General features: G+C 42.8%; 1 protein-coding gene across 4 annotated transcripts in view; it reads left to right on the forward strand.

Annotated features, from left to right (window-relative positions):
- The first annotated feature begins 20,522 nt into the window (after positions 1 to 20,522).
- Positions 20,523 to 22,975, forward strand: part of LOC121846957 (RING finger protein 44-like) — a 56,894-nt gene continuing 54,441 nt past the window's right edge. Inside the window, exons 1-2 of one of the 4 annotated variants that reach the window (XM_042326148.1) lie at positions 20,523 to 20,838; positions 21,373 to 21,423. The gene's annotated coding sequence lies outside the window, so the exon portion shown is untranslated. The remainder of the gene's footprint in view (positions 20,839 to 21,372; positions 21,424 to 22,975) is intronic. The other 3 variants (XM_042326151.1, XM_042326152.1, XM_042326150.1) reach the window with 3 other exon arrangements.

Raw genomic sequence — 22,975 nt, forward strand, 5'->3', positions numbered from 1 at the left:
TCTAATCCTATGATTGATTGACTACATTACTTTGGTCATCTCTTAGTTCAACCCTCCATATAACAGTTACTATAAGCCAAATAACATCTTTGTAACGCGTTGTGTTTTGGTTATCCAACACATCGCTCGCCCCTTTCTTTTTCACTGTTTGTGAGATCCTGCAAGAGGAACTAAGTCATGAATGCCAGGGAGGCTTGTGTCAACAGATTATAATCTACATTGCATTCAAGAACGAAACATTACAACATGTCACTAACTTTTCAAGACTTTAAAAACTTTCTTCTTCGTTTTTTTTTTTTTTTTGTAAAATAAATAAATATTTACTTTTTTCTTTTTTTAAATGTGGTCTTTAATTTGTTTTCTTTATTTTTCCTAAATGATGGTTGTCATGTTGTGATTGTATCTTTGGTACAAAGTGCTAATTTAAAGTTATTGTGTTAATTGCATTATCTCTTCGTGTTATCGTGAAAATGTTACTTAAATTTTTTTTTTAAAATATGTTCAATCAGAGTCATTTTTAAAAGTAATAATTCCTACGGCTAAATGTATGCATTATCAGCTTCAGTGATAATCACATTTTGTGATAGTTATCTTGTTGATTGTGACGTGATACTATGTACATTTCCATGTGTTTAAGTTAACCCTCTAGATTGTTTTGTTATGTTTATTAGATTAGATAACAAACACAGGATTTTAAATACTTACTGCTTTTTAATTTCATAATAACGGAAAAACAGAATGAAATGAATATATAAACATACCATCACAAAGCAAAATGTTTTAAATATCAGATCTTTACATATTTAGAGAAATAATAAAGTGATTCACAATGAAAATTGTTTATTTTTTTTGCTTTTCATCCAAAAAGGTTAATGATTTCGATATCCTTTTTTTAGGTGTGATGTTGTTCAACTAATAACAAAACAATGGATTAATGAAGACATTTGGGAATCTTGTCAAAAGAAAACTTCTGGCTAACCGACTGATCTAAGATCACCGTATTATTGGTTGTTGTGAGAAATGGTTACATGGAAATATTCCCTCGATTAAAAAAAAACAAAAAGCATGCAAATGAGTGAATCAACACAACAACAACAACAACAACAATAAATATTTGATTGATTTCATCTCAAAAGACAGATTGTCTTTCTATCACAGAGTTTGACCAATCCTTTTCCAAGAGCGGAGGGAAGTCCATTTTATGACCCCGCAGTCGGTCTGAGATCCCAAGATGGCCGTCACAGCTTAGTGGTACTGCCCCCAAAAAGGTCAGTAACACTGCCCCAAAATGCCTGTCATGGGTCAGTGATATCCCCCCAAAAAAAAAAAACAGTTACATACTGTTGTTGTCTCTCTTCCTGCCACGCTGGGCCAAGGCTTCACCTAGAGGCTCGACGTAGGGGTTATCTGCTCTCCCCTCCTCTTCCTGGATCATCCACACAGGGAGACAGCAGGCATGACCATCCAGAATGATGATAATAACTTCGTAGTAAGAATAATAACTATAATGAACGAAAAACGTTACCATCGTATTCTTGTCAGACATGACCATGTCCAAGGAATCGAGGCTTGAATTTCAAAATTAATTCACTAAATTAAAATCATACAAGGGAGGCCATAATGATGACGTCTTAATTAACGTCACCACAAATATCTCCATCATGAAACAAAATGAAGGACATTATCCCAGAACATTATCCCAGAACATTATCCCAGAACATTATCCCAGAACATTATCCCAGAACATTATCCCAGAACATTATCCCAGAACATTATCCCAGAATATTAGCCCAGAACATTAGCCCAGAACATTATCCCAGGACATTATCCCAGAACATTATCCCAGGACATTATCCCAGAACATTATCCCAGGACATTATCCCAGAACATTATCCCAGAACATTACCAGTACAGACGTTTTGTAACACTGCTTCTGTTTGCATGATTGGAAAATCAGAGTACATGCTTTAACGGCGATGCGTAAATACACATGTTCACGTCAGATGTTACGGCCGTTGGCATTACTACCAGTCCACGGGGTCCGCATGTTGGTAACTTAATAAAATCATCGACGGGTGGTTTCCGCCCTGACTCTGTCAGCGTCAGATCCTTCCTCGTCGAAGCCCAGGTCTGCGGCTGTGTCGATGTTCAGGTTGAGCACAGGGTTAGACCTAAAACACAGATACAGGGACAGAGACAACACAGCTAGGCTGCCCTACTTCCCTACTTCCCTACTTCCCTTAGCAGATTTTAACATGTGAAAATACTTGATAACCTGTTTCCAACACATTTGAAATGTGCTAAAAAACATAACATGCACTAAAAAAGGCACGCCAAACTAGCTCTTTTCGGGTTTTTGTGAAAGCATAGATAGGATGGAATGCTTGTAAAACATTTGTATGTGTTACTATTACATTTGTGATACACCCAGTCAAAACTAGTGCACTACGGAAGGAATAGGGGGCCCTATGAGATGCCCCCTATGAGTGGAGGGACTCACCCCATCACGGATGCTGGTTCCAGACATGACAGGTCTTTCTGATCTCCACACGGTCATCACCATGACTTTAACTGCCTTCAGCTTCGTTCTGTAGCTGTGGAAATATTTACCGTCCATAAGTTAGTTACCCATACGAACTAACTCATGCTAGTTACCCATACGAACTAACTCATACTAGTTACCCATACGAACTAACTCATACTAGTTACCCATACCAGATAACCCCTTACTAACTAACCCATACTAGTTACCCATACCAGATAACGCCTACTAACTAACCCATACTAGTTACCCATACCAGATAATCCCTACTAATTAACCCATACTAGTTACCCATACTAACTAACTCATACTAGTTACCCATACAAACTAACTCATACTAGTTACCCATACGAACTAACTCAAACTAGTTACCCATACCAGATAACCCCTTACTAACTAACCCATACTAGTTACCCATACCAGATAATGCCTACTAACTAACCCATACTAGTTACCCATACCAGATAACCCCTACTAACTAACCCATACTAGTTACCCATACGAACTAACTCATACTAGTTACCCATACGAACTAACTCATACTAGTTACCCATACCAGATATCGCCTACTAACTAACCCCTACTAGTTACCCATACATGATAACCCCTACTAACTAACCCATACTAGTTACCCATACAAACTAACTCATACTAGTTACCCATACAAACTAACTCAAACTAGTTACCCATACCAGATAACCCCTTACTAACTAACCCATACTAGTTACCCATACCAGATAGCGCCTACTAACTAACCCATACTAGTTACCCATACAAGATAACCCCTACTAACTAACCCATACTAGTTACCCATACAAACTAACTCATACTGGTTACCCATACGAACTAACTCATACTAGTTACCCATACCAGATAACCCCTTACTAACTAACCCATACTAGTTACCCATACCAGATAACGCCTACTAACTAACCCATACTAGTTACCCATACAAGATAACCCCTACTAACTAACCCATACTAGTTACCCATACAAACTAACTCATACTGGTTACCCATACGAACTAACTCATACTAGTTACCCATACCAGATAACCCCTTACTAACTAACCCATACTAGTTACCCATACCAGATAACGTCTACTAACTAACCCGTACTAGTTACCCATACCAGATAATCCCTACTAACTAACCCATACTAGTTACCCATATGAACTAACTCATACTAGTTACCCATACAAACTAACTCATACTAGTTACCCATATGAACTAACTCATACTAGTTACCCATACCAGATAACCCCTTACTAACTAACCCATACTAGTTACCCATACCAGCTAACCCCTTACTAACTAACCCATACTAGTTACCCATACCAGATAACGCCTACTAACTAACCCATACTAGTTACCCATACCAGATAACCCCTACTAACTAACTAACCCATACTAGTTACCCATATGAACTAACTCATACTAGTTACCCATACGAACTAACTCATACTAGTTACCCATATGAACTAACTCATACTAGTTACCCATACCAGATAACCCCTTACTAACTAACTAACCCATACTAGTTACCCATACCAGATAACCCCTTACTAACTAACCCATACTAGTTACCCATACCAGATAACGCCTACTAACAAACCCATACTAGTTACCCATACCATATAACCCTTACTAACTAACTAACCCATACTAGTTACCCATACAAACTAACTCATACTAGTTACCCATACGAACTAACTCATACTAGTTACCCATACCAGATAACCCATTACTAACTAACCCATACTAGTTACACATACCAGATAACGCCTACTAACTAACCCATACTAGTTACCCATACCAGATAACCCCTACTAACTAACCCATACTAGTTACCCAAATGAACTAACTCATACTAGTTACCCATACCAGATAACCCCTTACTAACTAACCCATACTAGTTACCCATACCAGATAACGCCTACTAACTAACCCATACTAGTTACCCATACCAGATAATCCCTACTAACTAACCCATACTAGTTACCCATATGAACTAACTCATACTAGTTACCCATACAAACTAACTCATACTAGTTACCCATATGAACTAACTCATACTAGTTACCCATACCAGATAACCCCTTACTAACTAACCCATACTAGTTACCCATACCAGCTAACCCCTTACTAACTAACCCATACTAGTTACCCATACCAGATAACGCCTACTAACTAACCCATACTAGTTACCCATACCAGATAACCCCTACTAACTAACTAACCCATACTAGTTACCCATACGAACTAACTCATACTAGTTACCCATATGAACTAACTCATACTAGTTACCCATACCAGATAACCCCTTACTAACTAACCCATACTAGTTACCCATACCAGATAACCCCTTACTAACTAACCCATACTAGTTACCCATACCAGATAACGCCTACTAACTAACCCATACTAGTTACCCATACCAGATAACGCCTACTAACAAACCCATACTAGTTACCCATATGAACTAACTCATACTAGTTACCCATACGAACTAACTCATACTAGTTACCCATACAAACTAACTCATACTGGTTACCCATACCAGATAACCCCTACTAACTAACCCATACTAGTTACCCATACCAGATAACCCCTACTAACTAACCCACACTAGTTACCCATATCAGATAACCCCTTACTAACTAACCCATACTAGTTACAAATACTAGTTACCCATTTTAACTAACATATACTAGTTACACATACAAACCCATACAAATTAACACATACTAACTAACCCTTACCAGTTACCCATACTAACGAACACATACAGACTATCTCATACTAACTAAGCCATACTAGTTACCCATACTAATTAGCCACACTAAGAACCCATACTAACTGACCCATACTAGTTAACCATACTAACTAACCCCTACTAACTAACCCATACAAACTGACCCATCATCTCATATGTATACGTATATACTGTACTCTATATCATCTACTGCATCTTTATGTAATACATGTATCACTAGCCACTTTAACTATGCCACTTTGTTTACATACTCATCTCATATGTATATACTGTACTCGATACCATCTACTGTATCTTGCCTATGCCGCTCTGTACCATCACTCATTCATATATCTTTATGTACATATTCTTTATCCCCTTACACTTGTGTCTATAAGGTAGTAGTTTTGGAATTGTTAGCTAGATTACTTGTTGGTTATTACTGCATTGTCGGAACTAGAAGCACAAGCATTTCGCTACACTCGCATTAACATCTGCTAACCATGTGTATGTGACAAATAAAATTTGATTTGATTTGATTTACTAACTAACCCATGCTAGTTCCCCATACAAGTGATCCATACTTTCTAACCCCTACTAACTAACCCCTACTAACTAACCCATATTTGTTTCCTGCTATCCTTTACTCATTAAACACTTCGAAAGCATCATACCGTTGTGTGGATTTATACTTTCCTGACCACAGTTGCGTTCTGTTCACATTTTAGTAGCACAGCTATAGCTATTATAAACTGGGTGGTTCCAGCCCTGATTGCTGATTGGCTGACAGCTGTGGAAAATCAGACCATATACCACGGGTATGACAAAACTCAGATTTTTACTGCTCTAATTACTTTGGTAACCAGTTTATAATAGCAATAAGGCACCTTGGGGTTTGAGGTATATGGCCAATATACCACGGCTAAGAGCTGTGTCCAGGCACTCCACGTTGCGTCGTGCTTAAGAACAGCCCTTAGCCGTGGTATATTGGCCATATACCACACCCCCTCGGGCCGTATTGCTTAAATATACATTAAGTATATCAAACAAAAGGGACATCTTGCTAATATTGAGTTGTACCCCTTTTTGCCCTCAAAATAGCTTAAATTCTTCGGGGCATCGACTCTACAATGTGTCAAAAGTGTTCCACAGGGATGCTGGCCCGTGTTGACTCCAGTGCTTCCCACAGTTGTGTGAAGTTTGCAGGTCGTCCTTTGGGTGGTGGACCATTCTTGATACACACAGGAAACTGTTAAGCGTGAAAAAACCAGCAGCGTTGCAGTTCTTGACACAAACCGGTGTTTGGCACTTAAATATTTTGTTTTGCCCATTCGCCCTCTGAATGACACACAGACACAATCCATGTCTCAATTGTCTCAAGGCTTAATAATCCTTATTTAACCCTTATTTAACCTTATTTAACCCTTATTTAACCTTTTTTAACCCTTATTTAACCTTATTTAGCCCTTATTTGCCCCTTATTTAACCCTTATTTAACCCTTATTTAATCTTATTTAACCCTTATTTAACCCTTATTTGACCCTTATTTAACCCTTATTTAACCTTATTTAGCCCTTATTTGCCCCTTATTTAACCCTTATTTAACCCTTATTTAACCCTTATTTGACCCTTATTTGACCTTTATTTAACCCTTATTTAATCTTATTTAACCCTTATTTAACCTTATTTAACCCTTATTTAACCTTATTTAGCCCTTATTTAACCTTATTTGCCCCTTCTTTAACCATTTTTTGACCCTTATTTAACCCTTATTTAACCCTTATTTAACCTTATTTAGCCCTTATTTGCCCCTTATTTAACCCTTATTTAACCTTATTTAACCCTTATTTAACCCTTATTTAACCTTATTTAACCCTTATTTAACCTTATTTAACCCTTATTTAACCATTTTTTGACCCTTATTTAACCCTTATTTAACCCTTATTTAACCCTTATTTGACCATTATTTAACCCTTATTTAACCCTTATTTAATTTTATTTAACCCTTATTTAACCCTTATTTGACCCTTATTTGACCTTTATTTAACCCATATTTAACCTTATTTAACGCTTATTTGCCCCTTATTTAACACTTATTTGACCCTTATTTAACCTTATTTAACCCTTATTTGACCCTTGTTTAACCCTTATTTAACCCTTATTTGACCCTTATTTAACCTTATTTAACCCTTATTTATCATCTACACTGATCGAAGTGGACATCAATAAGGAACCATAGCATTGCCCTGGATTCACCTGATCAGTCTATCATGGAAAGAGCAGATTTTATTCATGTTTTGTACACTCAGTGTACAATGATATTATACTGAACAAAAATATAAACGCAACATGTAAAGTGTTGGTCCCATGTTTCATGAGCTGAAATAAAAGATCCCAGAAATGTTCCACGCACGAAAAGCTTATTTCTCTAATTCTGTGCACACATTTGTTTACATCCCTGTTAGTGAGCCTTTCTCCTTTGCCAAGATAATCCATCCACCTGACAGGTGTGGTATATCAAGAAGATGATTAAACAGAATGTTCATTCTAAAATGTGCAGTTTTGTCACACAACACAACCGATCTGGTTTCCAGACTGCCTGGATCAGTCCTAATCTACCTGGTTTCCAGACTGCCTGGATCAACCCTAATCTACCTGGTTTGCAGACTGCCTGGATCAGCCCTAATCTATCTGGTTTCCAGACTGCCTGGATCAGCCCTAATCTACCTGGTTTCCAGACTGCCTGGATCAGCCCTAATCTACCTGGTTTCCAGACTGCCTGGATCAGCCCTAATCTACCTGGTTTCCAGACTGCCTGGATCAGCCCTAACCTCCCTGGTTTCCAGACTGCCTGGATCAGCCCTAACCCACCTGGTTTCCAGACTGCCTGAATCAGCCCTAACCTCCCTGGTTTCCAGACTGCCTGGATCAGCCCTAACCTCCCTGGTTTCCAGACTGCCTGGATCAGCCCTAACCCACCTGGTTTCCAGACTGCCTGAATCAGCCCTAACCCACCTGGTTTCCAGACTGCCTGAATCAGCCCTAACCTCCCTGGTTTCCAGACTGCCTGGATCAGCCCTAACCTCACTGGCTTCCAGACTGCCTGGATCAGCCCTAACCCACCTGGTTTCCAGACTGCCTGAATCAGCCCTAACCTCCCTGGTTTCCAGACTGCCTGGATCAGCCCTAACCTCCCTGGTTTCCAGACTGCCTGAATCAGCCCTAACCTCCCTGGTTTCCAGACTGCCTGGATCAGCCCTAACCCACCTGGTTTCCAGACTGCCTGAATCAGCCCTAACCTCCCTGGTTTCCAGACTGCCTGGATCAGCCCTAACCCACCTGGTTTCCAGACTGCCTGGATCAGCCCTAACCTCCCTGGTTTCCAGACTGCCTGGATCAGCCCTAACCTCCCTGGTTTTCCAGACTGCCTGGATCAGCCCTAACCCACCTGGTTTCCAGACTGCCTGGATCAGCCCTAACCTCCCTGGTTTCCAGACTGCCTGGATCAGCCCTGGTTTCCAGAACCCAGCCCTGGAACCCTAACCTGGTTTCCAGACTGCCTGAATCAGCCCTAACCCCCTGGTTTCCAGACTGCCTGAATCAGCCCTAACCTCCCTGGTTTCCAGACTGCCTGGATCAGCCCTAACCTCCCTGGTTTCCAGACTGCCTGAATCAGCCCTAACCTCCCTGGTTTCCAGACTGCCTGGATCAGCCCTAACCCACCTGGTTTCCAGACTGCCTGGATCAGCCCTAACCTCCCTGGTTTCCAGACTGCCTGGATCAGCCCTAACCCACCTGGTTTCCAGACTGCCTGGATCAGCCCTAACCTCCCTGGTTTCCAGACTGCCTGGATCAGCCCTAACCTCCCTGGTTTCCAGACTGCCTGGATCAGCCCACCCTCCCTGGTTTCCAGACTGCCTGGATCAGCCCTAACCTCCCTGGTTTCCAGACTGCCTGGATCAGCCCTAACCTCCCTGGTTTCCAGACTGCCTGGATCAGCCCTACCCTCCCTGGTTTCCAGACTGCCTGGATCAGCCCTAACCTCCCTGGTCAGCCCTAACCTCCCTGGTTTCCAAACTGCCTGGATCAGCCCTACCCCACCTGGTTTCCAGACTGCCTGGATCAGCCCTAACCTCCCTGGTTTCCAGACTGCCTGGATCAGCCCTAACCCACCTGGTTTCCAGACTGCCTGAATCGGCCCTAACCTCCCTGGTTTCCAGACTGCCTGGATCAGCCCTAACCTCCCTGGTTTCCAGACTGCCTGGATCAGCCCTAACCCACCTGGTTTCCAGACTGCCTGAATCAGCCCTAACCCACCTGGTTTCCAGACTGCCTGGATCAGCCCTAACCTCCCTGGTTTCCAGACTGCCTGGATCAGCCCTAACCTCCCTGGTTTCCAGACTGCCTGGATCAGCCCTAACCCACCTGGTTTCCAGACTGCCTGGATCAGCCCTAACCTCCCTGGTTTCCAGACTGCCTGGATCAGCCCTAACCTCCCTGGTTTCCAGACTGCCTGGATCAGCCCTAACCCACCTGGTTTCCAGACTGCCTGAATCAGCCCTAACCCACCTGGTTTCCAGTTTCCAGACTGCCTGGATCAGCCCTAACCTCCCTGGTTTCCAGACTGCCTGAATCAGCCCTAACCTCCCTGGTTTCCAGACTGCCTGGATCAGCCCTAACCTCCCTGGTTTCCAGACTGCCTGGATCAGCCCTAACCTCCCTGGTTTCCAGACTGCCTGGATCAGCCCTAACCCACCTGGTTTCCAGACTGCCTGGATCAGCCCTAACCTCCCTGGTTTCCAGACTGCCTGGATCAGCCCTAACCCACCTGGTTTCCAGACTGCCTGGATCAGCCCTAACCTCCCTGGTTTCCAGACTGCCTGGATCAGCCCTAACCTCCCTGGTTTCCAGACTGCCTGGATCAGCCCTGGATCAGCCCTAACCTCCCTGGTTTCCAGACTGCCTGGATCAGCCCTAACCTCCCTGGTTTCCAGACTGCCTGGATCAGCCCTAACCTCCCTGGTTTCCAGACTGCCTGGATCAGCCCTAACCTCCCTGGTTTCCAGACTGCCTGGATCAGCCCTAACCTCCCTGGTTTCCAGACTGCCTGGATCAGCCCTAACCCACCTGGTTTCCAGACTGCCTGGATCAGCCCTAACCTCCCTGGTTTCCAGACTGCCTGGATCAGCCCTAACCTCCCTGGTTTCCAGACTGCCTGGATCAGCCCACCCTCCCTGGTTTCCAGACTGCCTGGATCAGCCCTAACCTCCCTGGTTTCCAGACTGCCTGGATCAGCCCTAACCTCCCTGGTTTCCAGACTGCCTGGATCAGCCCTAACCCTCCCTGGTTTCCAGACTGCCTGGATCAGCCCTAACCTCCCTGGTTTCCAGACTGCCTGGATCAGCCCTACCCCCCTGGTTTCCAGACTGCCTGGATCAGCCCTAACCTCCCTGGTTTCCAGACTGCCTGGATCAGCCCTAACCTCCCTGGTTTCCAGACTGCCTGGATCAGCCCTAACCCACCTGGTTTCCAGACTGCCTGGATCAGACCTGGTTTCCAGACTGCCTTGATCAGCCCTAACCCACCTGGTTTCCAGACTGCCTGGATCAGCCCTAACCTCCTCCCTGGTTTCCAGACTGCCTGGATCAGCCCTAACCCACCTGGTTTCCAGACTGCCTGGATCAGCCCTAACCTCCCTGGTTTCCAGACTGCCTGGATCAGCCCTAACCTCCCTGGTTTCCAGACTGCCTGGATAATCCCTACCCTCCCTGGTTTCCAGACTGCCTGGATCAGCCCTAACCTCCCTGGTTTCCAGACTGCCTGGATCAGCCCTAACCTCCCTGGTTTCCAGACTGCCTGGATCAGCCCTAACCTCCCTGGTTTCCAGACTGCCTGCATCAGCCCTACCCTCCCTGGTTTCCAGACTGCCTGGATCAGCCCTAACCTCCCTGGTTTCCAGACTGCCTGGATCAGCCCTAACCCCACCTGGTTTCCAGACTGCCTGGATCAGCCCTAACCTACCTGGTTTCCAGACTGCCTGGATCAGCCCTAACCTCCCTGGTTTCCAGACTGCCTGGATCAGCCCTAACCTCCCTGGTTTCCAGACTGCCTGGATCAGCCCTACCCTCCCTGGTTTCCAGACTGCCTGGATCAGCCCTAACCTCCCTGGTTTCCAGACTGCCTGGATCAGCCCTAACCTCCCTGGTTTCCAGACTGCCTGAATCAGCCCTAACCTCCCTGGTTTCCAGACTGCCTGGATCACCCCTAACCTCCCTGGTTTCCAGACTGCCTGGATCAGCCCTAACCTCCCTGGTTTCCAGACTGCCTGGATCAGCCCTAACCTCCCTGGTTTCCAGACTGCCTGGATCAGCCCTACCCTCCCTGGTTTCCAGACTGCCTGGATCAGCCCTAACCTCCCTGGTTTCCAAACTGCCTGGATCAGCCCTACCCCACCTGGTTTCCAGACTGCCTGTATCAGCCCTAACCCACCTGGTTTCCAGACTGCCTGGATCAGCCCTACCCTCCCTGGTTTCCAGACTGCCTGGATCAGCCCTAACCTCCCTGGTTTCCAGACTGCCTGGATCAGCCCTAACCTCCCTGGTTTCCAGACTTCCTGGATCAGCCCTAACCCACCTGGTTACCAGACTGCCTGGATTAGCCCTACCCTCCCTGGTTTCCAGACTGCCTGGATCAGCCCTACCCTCCCTGGTTTCCAGACTGCCTGGATCAGCCCTAACCTCCCTGGTTTCCAGACTGACTGGAACAGCCCTAATCTACCTGGTTTCCAGACTGACTGGAACAGCCTTAATCTACCTGGTTTCCAGACTTCCTGGATCAGCCCTACCCTTTCTATAGGGAATTCCACATGAATGGTTAAACATATAAATTAATAAACATAAATAAATAAATGTCGGTAGTTTATTATGCTACTACATTTTTATGCTACATTTGTAATATAGTGAATATACAGTACCAGTCAAAAGTTTGGACACACCTACTCATTCAAGGGTTTTTCTTTATTTGTACTATTTTCTACATTGTAGAATAATAGTGAAGACATCAAAACAATGAAGTAACACATATGGAATCATGTAGTAACCAAAAAAGTGTTTAACAAATAAAAAATACATTTTATCATTGAGATTCTTCAAAATAGCCACCCTTTGCCTTGATGACAACTTTGCACACTCTTGGCATTCTCTCAACCAGCTTCATGAGTTGGTCACCTGGAATGCATTTCAATTAACAGGTTTTCCTTGTTTGAATTTGTATTTGTATTTATTATGGATCCCCATGAACTCTTCCTGGGGTCCAGAAAAATTAGCTTAAAAGTTCATTTGTGGAATTTCTTTCCTTCTTAATGCATTTGAGCCAATCAGTTGTGCCGTGACAAGGTAGTGGAGGTATACAGAAGATGGCCCTATTTGGTAAAAGACCAAGTCCATATTATGGCAAGAACAGCTCAAATAAGCAAAGAAAAATGACAGTCCATCATTACTTTAAGACATGAAGGTCAGTCAATGCGGAACATTTCAAGAAATTTGAAATTTTCTTCAAGTGCAGTAGCAAAAACCAAGTGTTAGGATGAAACTGGCTCTCATGAGGACCGCCATAGGAAAGGAAGACCCACAGTTACCTCTGCTGCAGAGGTTAAAGTTCATTAGAGTTACCAGCCTCAGAAATAACAGCCCAAATAACTGCTTCACGGAGTTCAAGTAACAGACACAAATCAACTGTTCAGAGGAGACAGGACTTCATGGTCGAATTACTGCAAAGAAACCACTACTAAAGGACACCAATAATAAGAAGAGACTTGTTTGGGCCAAGAAACACGAGCAATGGACATTAGACCAGTGGAAAACCGTCCTTTGGTCTGAGTCCAAATTTTAGATTTTTGATTTGAACCGTCGTGTGTTTGTGAGACGCAGAGACGGTGAGCGGATGATGATGTGTGATTCCCACAGTGAAGCATGGAGGAGGAGGTGTGACGGTGCTTTGCTGGTGACACTGACAGTGATTTCAAATCAAATCCAAACAAATGTTATTTGTCACATACACATGGTTAGCAGATGTTAATGGTCACATACACATGGTTAGCAGATGTTAATGCGAGTGTAGCGAAATGCTTGTGCTTCTAGTTCCAACTATGCAATAATATCTAACAAGTGATCTAACAAATTCACAACAACTACACACACAAATGTAAAGGGATGAATAAGAATATGTACATATCAATATATGGATGAGCGATGGCTGTGCGGCATAGGCAAGAGGCAGTAGATGGTATAGAGTACAGTATATACATATGAGATGAGTAATGTAGGGTATATAAAGGAGTAATGTAAACATTATTAAAGTGGTGTTATTTAAAGTGACTAGTGAAACCTTTCTTAAGTCCATTTATTATGTGGCCAGAGATTTGAGTCTGTATGTTGACAGCAGCCACTCAATGTTAGTGGTGGCTGTTTAACAGTCTGATGGCCTTGAGATAGAAGCTGTTTTTCAGTCTCTCGGTCCCTTGCTTTGATGCACCTGTACTGATCTCGCCTTCTGGATGATAACGGGGTGAACAGGCAGTGGCTCGGGTGGTTGTTGTCCTTGATGATCTTTTCGGCCTTCCTGTGGGTGCTCGGGTGCTGTCCTGAAGGGCAGGTAGTTTGCCCACGGTGATGCGTTGTGCAGACCTCACTACCCTCTGGAGAGCCCTGCAGTTGAGGGTGGTGCAGTTGCCGTACCAGGCGGTGATACAGCCTGACAGGATGCTCTCGATTGTGTAAAGGTTTGTGAGGGTTTTAGATGACGGGCCAAATGTCTTCAGCCTCCTGAGGTTGAAGAGTCGCTGATGCGCCTTTTTCACCCCGCTGTCTGTGTGGGTGGATCATTTCAGTTTGTCCGTGATGTGTACTCCGAGGAACTGAAAACTTTCCACCTTCTCCACTCCTGTCCCGTGGATGTGGATAGGGGGGTGCTCCCTCTGCTGTTTCCTGAAGTCCACGATCATCTCCTTTGTTTTGTTGACGTTGAGTGAGAGGTTATTTTCCTGACACCACACTCTGAGGAGAGGGTTTAGGGTATCGGGTAGGGTGGAGGTGATGTGATCTTTGACTGGTGAGTGCTACGGGGAGATAGTCATTTAGTTCAGTTATCTTTTCCTTCTTTGATATAGGAACAATGGTGGACATCTTGAAGCATGTGGGGACAACAGACAGGATAAGGATGGGTTGAATATGTCCGTAAGGCATACTTAACCAGCATGGCTACCAGCAGCGATCCCATCTGGTTTTTGCTTAGTGGGACTATTATTTACAAGTACTCAGCATATGTGGGAACTCCTTCAAGACTGTTGGAAAAGCATTCCAGGTGAAGCTGGTTGAGAGAATGCCACGAGTGTGAAAAACTGTCATCAAGGCAAAGGTTGGCTACTTTGAAGATTCTAAAATATCACATATTGTATATTTTGATTTGTTTAATTATTTTTTGGTTATTTCATAATTTTGATGTCTTCACTATTATTCTACCATTTTTATTAAAAAAAATATTTTACCTTTATTTAACTAGGCAAGTCAGTTAAGAACAAATTCTTATTTTCAATGACGGCCTAGGAACAGTGGGTAGCCTTGAACTGCCTTGTTCAAGGGCAGAATGACAGATTTTTACCTTGTCAGCTCGGGGGATTCAATCTTGCAACCTTTTGGTTTACGAGTCCAACACTCTAACCACTAGGCTACCGGCCGCCCCAAATTTTCTACAATGTAGAAAATAGAGAAAATATGTAGAAAATAGTAAAATAAGTGCAGTTGAAGTCGGAAATGTACATTCACTTAGGTTGGGGTCATTAAAACTAGTTTTTCAACCACTCCATAAATTTCTTGTTAAAAAACGATAGTTTTGGCAAGTCGGTTAGGACATCTACTTTGTGCATGACACAAGTAATTTTTTCCAACAATTATTTACAGACAGATTATTTCACTTTTAATTCACTGTATCACAATTCCAGACACAGACAGAGAGAGAGAGAGAGAGAGAGAGAGAGAGAGAGAGAGAGAGAGAGAGAGAGAAATTATGATATGACATCAGTGATGAGCTCTAAGGAATGTGTCTCACAAGGTGGGATCTTAGATGGGCGCAGGCCACTTCTATAGTTAGCTGCTGTACATGATAAGATCCACGGTCCAATCAGTTTGTTTAATAAGAGTCCAGCTTGGTGATGTTACAGGTCGACTGAACTAGACAGTCATCCTATCGAGCTGACTTTAAACATTTCCATGGAATAACATCTGTTGTCGCGGTTTCAATATCATCAGTACACTGTGTTAGTATTTACCTAAAGACCAAATACATCTAAAAATGTAACCAATCACTTGGGGTTGTAAAAAAAACATTGTTGACCTACCTATTCATGTATTCATTCTATATAGAGCCTACAGTTATAACTATGTAATATAAGGCTTTATAAAGGCCTAGCTATTGATGTGATCTATAGCCTACAGTTATAACTATGTAATATAAGGCTGTATAAAGGCCTAGCTATTCATTCAGTTATAACTATGTAATATAAGGCTTTATAAAGGCCTAGTTCATTCTATATAGAGTAATATAAGGCTGTATAAAGGCCTAGCTATTCATGTGCTCTATAGCCTACAGTTATAACTATGGAATATAAGGCTGTATAAAGGCCTAGCTATTCATTCTATATAGAGCCTACAGTTATAACTATGTAATATAAGGCTTTATAAAGGCCTAGCTATTGATGTGATCTATAGCCTACAGTTATAACTATGTAATATAAGGCTGTATAAAGGCCTAGCTATTCATGTGATCTATAGCCTACAGTTATAACTATGGAATATAAGGCTGTATAAAGGCCTATCTATTCATGTGCTCTATAGCCTACAGTTATAACTATGTAATATAAGGCTTTATAAAGGCCTAGCTATTCATGTGCTCTATAGCCTACAGTTATAACTATGGAATATAAGGCTGTATAAAGGCCTATCTATTCATGTGACCTACAGCGTACAGTTATAACTATGGAATATAAGGCTGTATAAAGGCCTATCTATTCCTGTGACCTACAGCGTACAGTTATAACTATGGAATATAAGGCTGTATAAAGGCCTACCTATTCATGATCATGGGCCCTCTAGTCTTGACCAAATCCTATTGTAAAACATGTATTGTGACCTCAATGGGACTTCCTGGATAATAAGACCTATTTCAACTCATCTCACACACTCCCACATTGAGATGAGCGGATGAAAGACAAAGTTATTACCTACTTGTCCACTAGAGGGAGGTAGAGGTCAAAAACACACACTGTGTTACAAACCAGGGATGAACCATGAATCTCCTGTGTGCCCCCGCCCTCTGTGTATGCCCAATGAGCCAAAGCCAAAGCATTATGGGAATTCAAAGATAAATCTCAAACAAGACAGATCCTAATCCCAACTACCTCCATTGTGTGTGGTGTAGTACTATAGGGATGTGTGTAGTGTGGTGTAGTACTATAGGGATGTGTGTAGTGTAGTGTAGTACTATAGGGATGTGTGTAGTGTAGTACTGTAGGGATGTGTGTAGTGTAGTACTATAGGGATGCGTGTAGTGTAGTGCTATAGGGATGTGTGTAGTGTAGTACTATAGGGGTGTGTGTAGTGTAGTACTATAGGGATGTGTGTAGTGTAGTGTAGTACCATAGGGATGTGTGTAGTGTAGTACTATAGGGATGTGTGTAGTGTAGTGTAGTGTAGTACTATAGGGATGTGTGTAGTGTAGTACCATAGGGATGTGTGTAGTGTAGTGTAGTGTAGTACTATAGGGATGTGTGTAGTGTAGTACTATAGGGATGTGTATAGTGTAGTACTATAGGGATGTGTATAGTGTAGTACTATAGGGATGTGTGTAGTGTAGTGTAGTACTATAGGGATGTGTGTAGTGTAGTGTAGTACTATAGGGATGTGTGTAGTGTAGTACTATAGGGATGTGTGTAGTGTAGTGTAGTAACATAGGGATTGTGTAGTGTAGTGCTATAGGGCTGTGTGTATTGTATTGTAGTACTATAGGGATGTGTGTAGTGTAGTACTATAGAATCAAATGTATTTATTTTTATTTATATAGCCCTTCGTACATCAGCTGATATCTCAAAGTGCTGTACAGAAACCCAGCCTAAAACCCCAAACAGCAAGCAATGCAGGTGTAGAAGCACGGTGGCTAGGAAAAACTCCCTAGAAAGGCCAAAACCTAGGAAGAAACCTAGAGAGGAACCAGGCTATGTGGGGTGGCCAGTCCTCTTCTGGCTGTGCCGGGTGGAGATTATAACAGAACATGGCCAAGATGTTCAAATGTTCATAAATGACCAGCATGGTCGAATAATAATAAGGCAGAACAGCTGAAACTGGAGCAGCAGCATGGCCAGGTGGACTGGGGACAGCAAGGTGTCATCATGTCAGGTAGTCCTGGGGCATGGTCCTAGGGCTCAGGTCAGTTGAAACTGGAGCAGCAGCATGGCCAGGTGGACTGGGGACAGCAAGGAGTCATCATGTCAGGTAGTCCTGGGGCATGGTCCTAGGGCTCAGGTCCTCTGAGAGAGAGAAAGAAAGAGAGAAGGAGAGAATTAGAGAATGTTCACTTAGATTCACACAGGACCCCGAATAGGACAGGAGAAGTACTCCAGATATAACAAACTGACCCTAGCCCCCCGACACAAACTACTGCAGCATAAATACTGGAGGCTGAGACAGGAGGGGTCAGGAGACACTGTGGCCCCATCCGAGGACACCCCCGGACAGGGCCAAACAGGAAGGATATAACCCCACCCACTTTGCCAAAGCACAGCCCCCACACCACTAAAGGGATATCTTCAACCACTAACTTACCATCCTGAGACAAGGCTGAGTATAGCCCACAAAGATCTCCGCCACGGCACAACCCAAGGGGGGGGCGCCAACCCAGACAGGATGACCACAACAGTGAATCAACCCACTCAGGTGACGCACCCCTTCCAGGGACGGCATGAGAGAGCCCCAGTAAGCCAGTGACTCAGCCCCTGTAATAGGGTTAGAGACAGAGAATCCCAGTGGAAAGAGGGGAACCGGCCAGGCAGAGACAGCAAGGGCAGTTCGTTGCTTCAGAGCCTTTCCGTTCACCTTCCCACTCCTGGGCCAGACTACACTCAATCATATGACCCACTGAAGAGATGAGTCTTCAATAAAGACTTAAAGGATGAGACTGAGTTTGCGTCTCTGACATGGGTAGGCAGACCGTTCCATAAAAATGGAGCTCTATAGGAGAAAGCCCTGCCTCCAGCTGTTTGCTTAGAAATTCTAGGGACAATTTGGAGGCCTGCGTCTTGTGACCGTAGCATACGTGTAGGTATGTACGGCAGGACCAAATCAGAGAGATAGGTAGGAGCAAGCCCATGTAATGCTTTGTAGGTTAGCAGTAAAACCTTGAAATCAGCCCTTGCTTTGACAGGAAGCCAGTGTAGAGAGGCTAGCACTGGAGTAATATGATCAAATTTTTTGGTTCTAGTCAGGATTCTAGCAGCTGTATTTAGCACTAACTGAAGTTTATTTAGTGCTTTATCCGGGTAGCCAGAAAGTAGAGCATTGCAGTAGTCTAACCTAGAAGTGACAAAAGCATGGATTCATTTTTCTGCATCATTTTTGGACAGAAAGTTTCTGATTTTTGCAATGTTACGTAGATGGAAAAATGCTGTCCTTGAAATGGTCTTGATATGTTCTTCAAAAGAGAGATCAGGGTCCAGAGTAACGCCGAGGTCCTTCACAGTTTTATTTGAGACGACTGTACAACCATTAAGATTAATTGTCAGATTCAACAGAAGATCTCTTTGTTTCTTGGGACCTAGAACAAGCATCTCTGTTTTGTCTGAGTTTAATAGTAGAAAGTTTGCAGCCATCCACTTCCTTATGTCTGAAACACATGCTTCTAGCGAGGGCAATTTTGGGGCTTCACCATGTTTCATTGAAATATACAGCTGTGTGTCATCCGCATAGCAGTGAAAGTTAACATTATGTTTTCGAATAACATCCCCAAGAGGTAAAATATATAGTGAAAACAACAGTGGTCCTAAAACGGAACCTTGAGGAACACCGAAATTTACAGTTGATTTGTCAGAGGACAAACCATTCACAAAGACAAACTGATATCTTTCCGACAGATAAGATCTAAACCAGGCCAGAACTTGACTATAGGGAAGTGTGTAGTGTAGTGCTATAGGGATGTATGTAGTGTAGTACTATAGGGATGTGTGTAGTGTAGTGTAGTGTAGTACTATAGGGATGTGTGTAGTGTAGTGTAGTACTATAGGGATGTGTGTAGTGTAGTACTATAGGGATGTGTGTAGTGTAGTACTATAGGGATGTGTGTAGTGTAGTGTAGTGTAGTACTATAGGGATGTGTGTAGTGTAGTGTAGTACTATAGGGATGTGTGTAGTGTAGTACTATAGGGATGTGTGTAGTGTAGTACTATAGGGATGTGTGTAGTGTAGTGTAGTACTATAGGGATGTGTGTAGTGTAGTACTATAGGTATGTGTGTAGTGTAGTACTATAGGGATGTGTGTAGTGTAGTACTATAGGGATGTGTGTAGTGTAGTGTAGTACTATAGGGATGTGTGTAGTGTAGTACTATAGGGATGTGTGTAGTGTAGTGTAGTACTATAGGGATGTGTGTGTGTAGTGTAGTACTATAGGGATGTGTGTAGTGTAGTACTATAGGGATGTGTGTAGTGTAGTACTATAGGGATGTGTGTAGTGTGGTGTAGTACTATAGGGATGTGTGTAGTGTGGTGTAGTACTATAGGGATGTGTATAGTGTAGTACTATAGGGATGTATGTAGTGTAGTACTATAGGGATGTGTGTAGTGTAGTACTATAGGGATGTGTGTAGTGTAGTACTATAGGGATGTGTATAGTGTAGTACTTTTGGGGTGTGTGTTGTGTAGTTTAATACTATAGGGTTGTTCTACCACAGTCTTGGAAGGATACTAATGACCATCGTGTGCATGATAGTGATGTTGAATTGATACAAACTAAAACAAATGGGAATATAAAGTAAAAATCCCTTCGATTTTAGAGGCCAATGACCTACTTATATACAAGTGATCTTGACCGCCGACACATGACATTGGGGATGTTTTTTCTCGGTCACACTCATACTGTCATTACGGTAAAGCTGACAGGATGGAGTGCGCTCTCTCAAATGCGCCCAAATGGGGGTAAAACGTTTACTGCCAAACCCAAAACAAGTGTCGGGGTTTTCTACCGGCCATGTACAATCAACTGGAGTATATTGTGATTACAATTTAGCGGCGTCTAGTCAGAAATCCCGTGTAGGATGTTGGTTTCAGGGGTTTTGGAATACAAGGTATAATGTTTGTACCTTTCTTTATAATAGTGGTGAAATCCACGGAATATTCCACATTGGAACAGCTGACGATAATGCCGCACCGAAAATATGAACGAGATATGAAGAATTACAAGGAGAAATATAATTAAATCAAATGCTTGCTAATTGACAAATCAGGTAACGATGTTGGACTATATTTATCAAGTTGTCACTACAGTTTGCATAGGTGTTCTGTTTCTGTTTGCGTGCTAGCTGGCTTTGCAGTTATTCCAGGGGCTGCGTTGGGCTTCGCTGTTTGTCTTTCCCCTAGACTGCCTTGAGCCCCTCCTTGTTTTGTATCTCGCTAGGGGAGAGAGAGAGAGTCATGTTTACATTCTGCACAGGGTCTATAGCGCAAGGATAGAGACCGTTTCCTATCTCCCATTTTACGAACAGGTGTTATGTCTATTTAAAGATGATTAGAACATCCCAATAAGAATGCATTGGTCTCCTTCCTCTTTTTATAGTGATATTTCCGTCTGCAACATTGCAGTGTTTTTCTCTGCAGTGAAGCAATCGGACAGCCAGGGCTGACGTGCAGATAAGATGCTCAGACATAATACATGATGTAATGTTTCTAGGCAAAATATGTATGCTGGATCAATAGACTTCTGAAGACACCATTTCTTTCTTTGGTCTAAGGCAATTCGCACTGTCTGTCTCCCGTTACAGGCCCACTTCATTTTATTCCACAGATAACGATCCTGTGCAAGGACTTCTATCGTGAGTACCTTTACATGCATAGTAATACATCGATAGTGATTATGGCAGTAGGGAGATTATAAAATAGTAATGGAAACACCATACTATGTTTATCTTAATCCGCATAAGAGCAAAATCGAAGTTAGCATACCCCGATTAAAACACCAGATTTTCTAAATCTTTCGAATTATAAAGACACGTAAACACCCTAAACTGTGATCAAGCGGTGTGTTTGATCTGCGCATGTGCTAGAACCGAGCAAGCCTTTCAAGAGCAAGTGTTCCCAAACTTTTTCACTTGACCCTATTTCTATGGGCACAAGCACTGTTCATGACACAAACTGTTCACATCCATCTTGTTGGGGGGAATTTAGCAGGTTTAAAGGGTATTTCTTGGAATTCGACACATTTTTGTTCATGGGGTGCAAAGAACATTTTTGCAGTTTTAAAGCAAAATGAATGGTGGATAAACGATTGGAACTATTTCCCTGTTTGACCGCTAGGGTTTATGGGTATCATGACACCTCCACTATGGGGCTTTCTTTTTTTTCTTTTTTTCCACCTTTATTTAACCAGGTAGGCCAGTTGAGAACACCTTTATTTAACCAGGTAGGCTAGTAGAGAACACCTTTATTTAACCAGGTAGGCTAGTTGAGAACTCCTTTATTTAACCAGGTAGGCTAGTTGAGAACTCCTTTATTTAACCAGGTAGGCTAGTTGAGAACACCTTTATTTAACCAGGTAGGCTAGTTGAGAACACCTTTATTTAACCAGGTAGGCTAGTTGAGAACTCCTTTATTTAACCAGGTAGGCTAGTTGAGAACTCCTTTATTTAACCAGGTAGGCTAGTTGAGAACACCTTTATTTAACCAGGTAGGCTAGTTGAGAACACCTTTATTTAACCAGGTAGGCTAGTTGAGAACACCTTTATTTAACCAGGGAGGCTAGTTGAGATCACCTTTATTTAACCAGGTACACTAGTTGAGAACACCTTTATTTAACCAGGTAGGCTAGTAGAGAACACCTTTATTTAACCAGGTAGGCTAGTTGAGAACCTTTATTTAACCGGGTAGGCTAGTTGAGAACACCTTTATTTAACCAGGTAGGCTAGTAGAGAACACCTTTATTTAACCAGGTAGGCCGGTTGAGAACACCTTTATTTAACCAGGTAGGCCAGTTGAGAACACCTTTATTTAACCAGGTAGACCAGTTGAGAACACCTTTATTTAACCAGGTAGGCTAGTTGAGAACACCTTTATTTAACCAGGTAGGCTAGTTGAGAACACCTTTATTTAACCAGGTAGGCTAGTTGAGAACACCTTTATTTAACCAGGTAGGCTAGTTGAGAACACCTTTATTTAACCAGGTAGGCTAGTTGAGAACACCTTTATTTAACCAGGTAGGCTAGTTGAGAACACCTTTATTTAACCAGGTAGGCCAGTTGAGAACACCTTTATTTAACCAGGTAGGCTAGTAGAGAACACCTTTATTTAACCAGGTAGGCTAGTTGAGAACACCTTTATTTAACCAGGTAGGCTAGTTGAGAACACCTTTATTTAACCTGGTAGGCTAGT

Source organism: Oncorhynchus tshawytscha, linkage group LG08 (genome assembly GCF_018296145.1).
Source record: "Oncorhynchus tshawytscha isolate Ot180627B linkage group LG08, Otsh_v2.0, whole genome shotgun sequence".
Taxonomy (NCBI): Eukaryota; Metazoa; Chordata; class Actinopteri; order Salmoniformes; family Salmonidae; genus Oncorhynchus; species Oncorhynchus tshawytscha.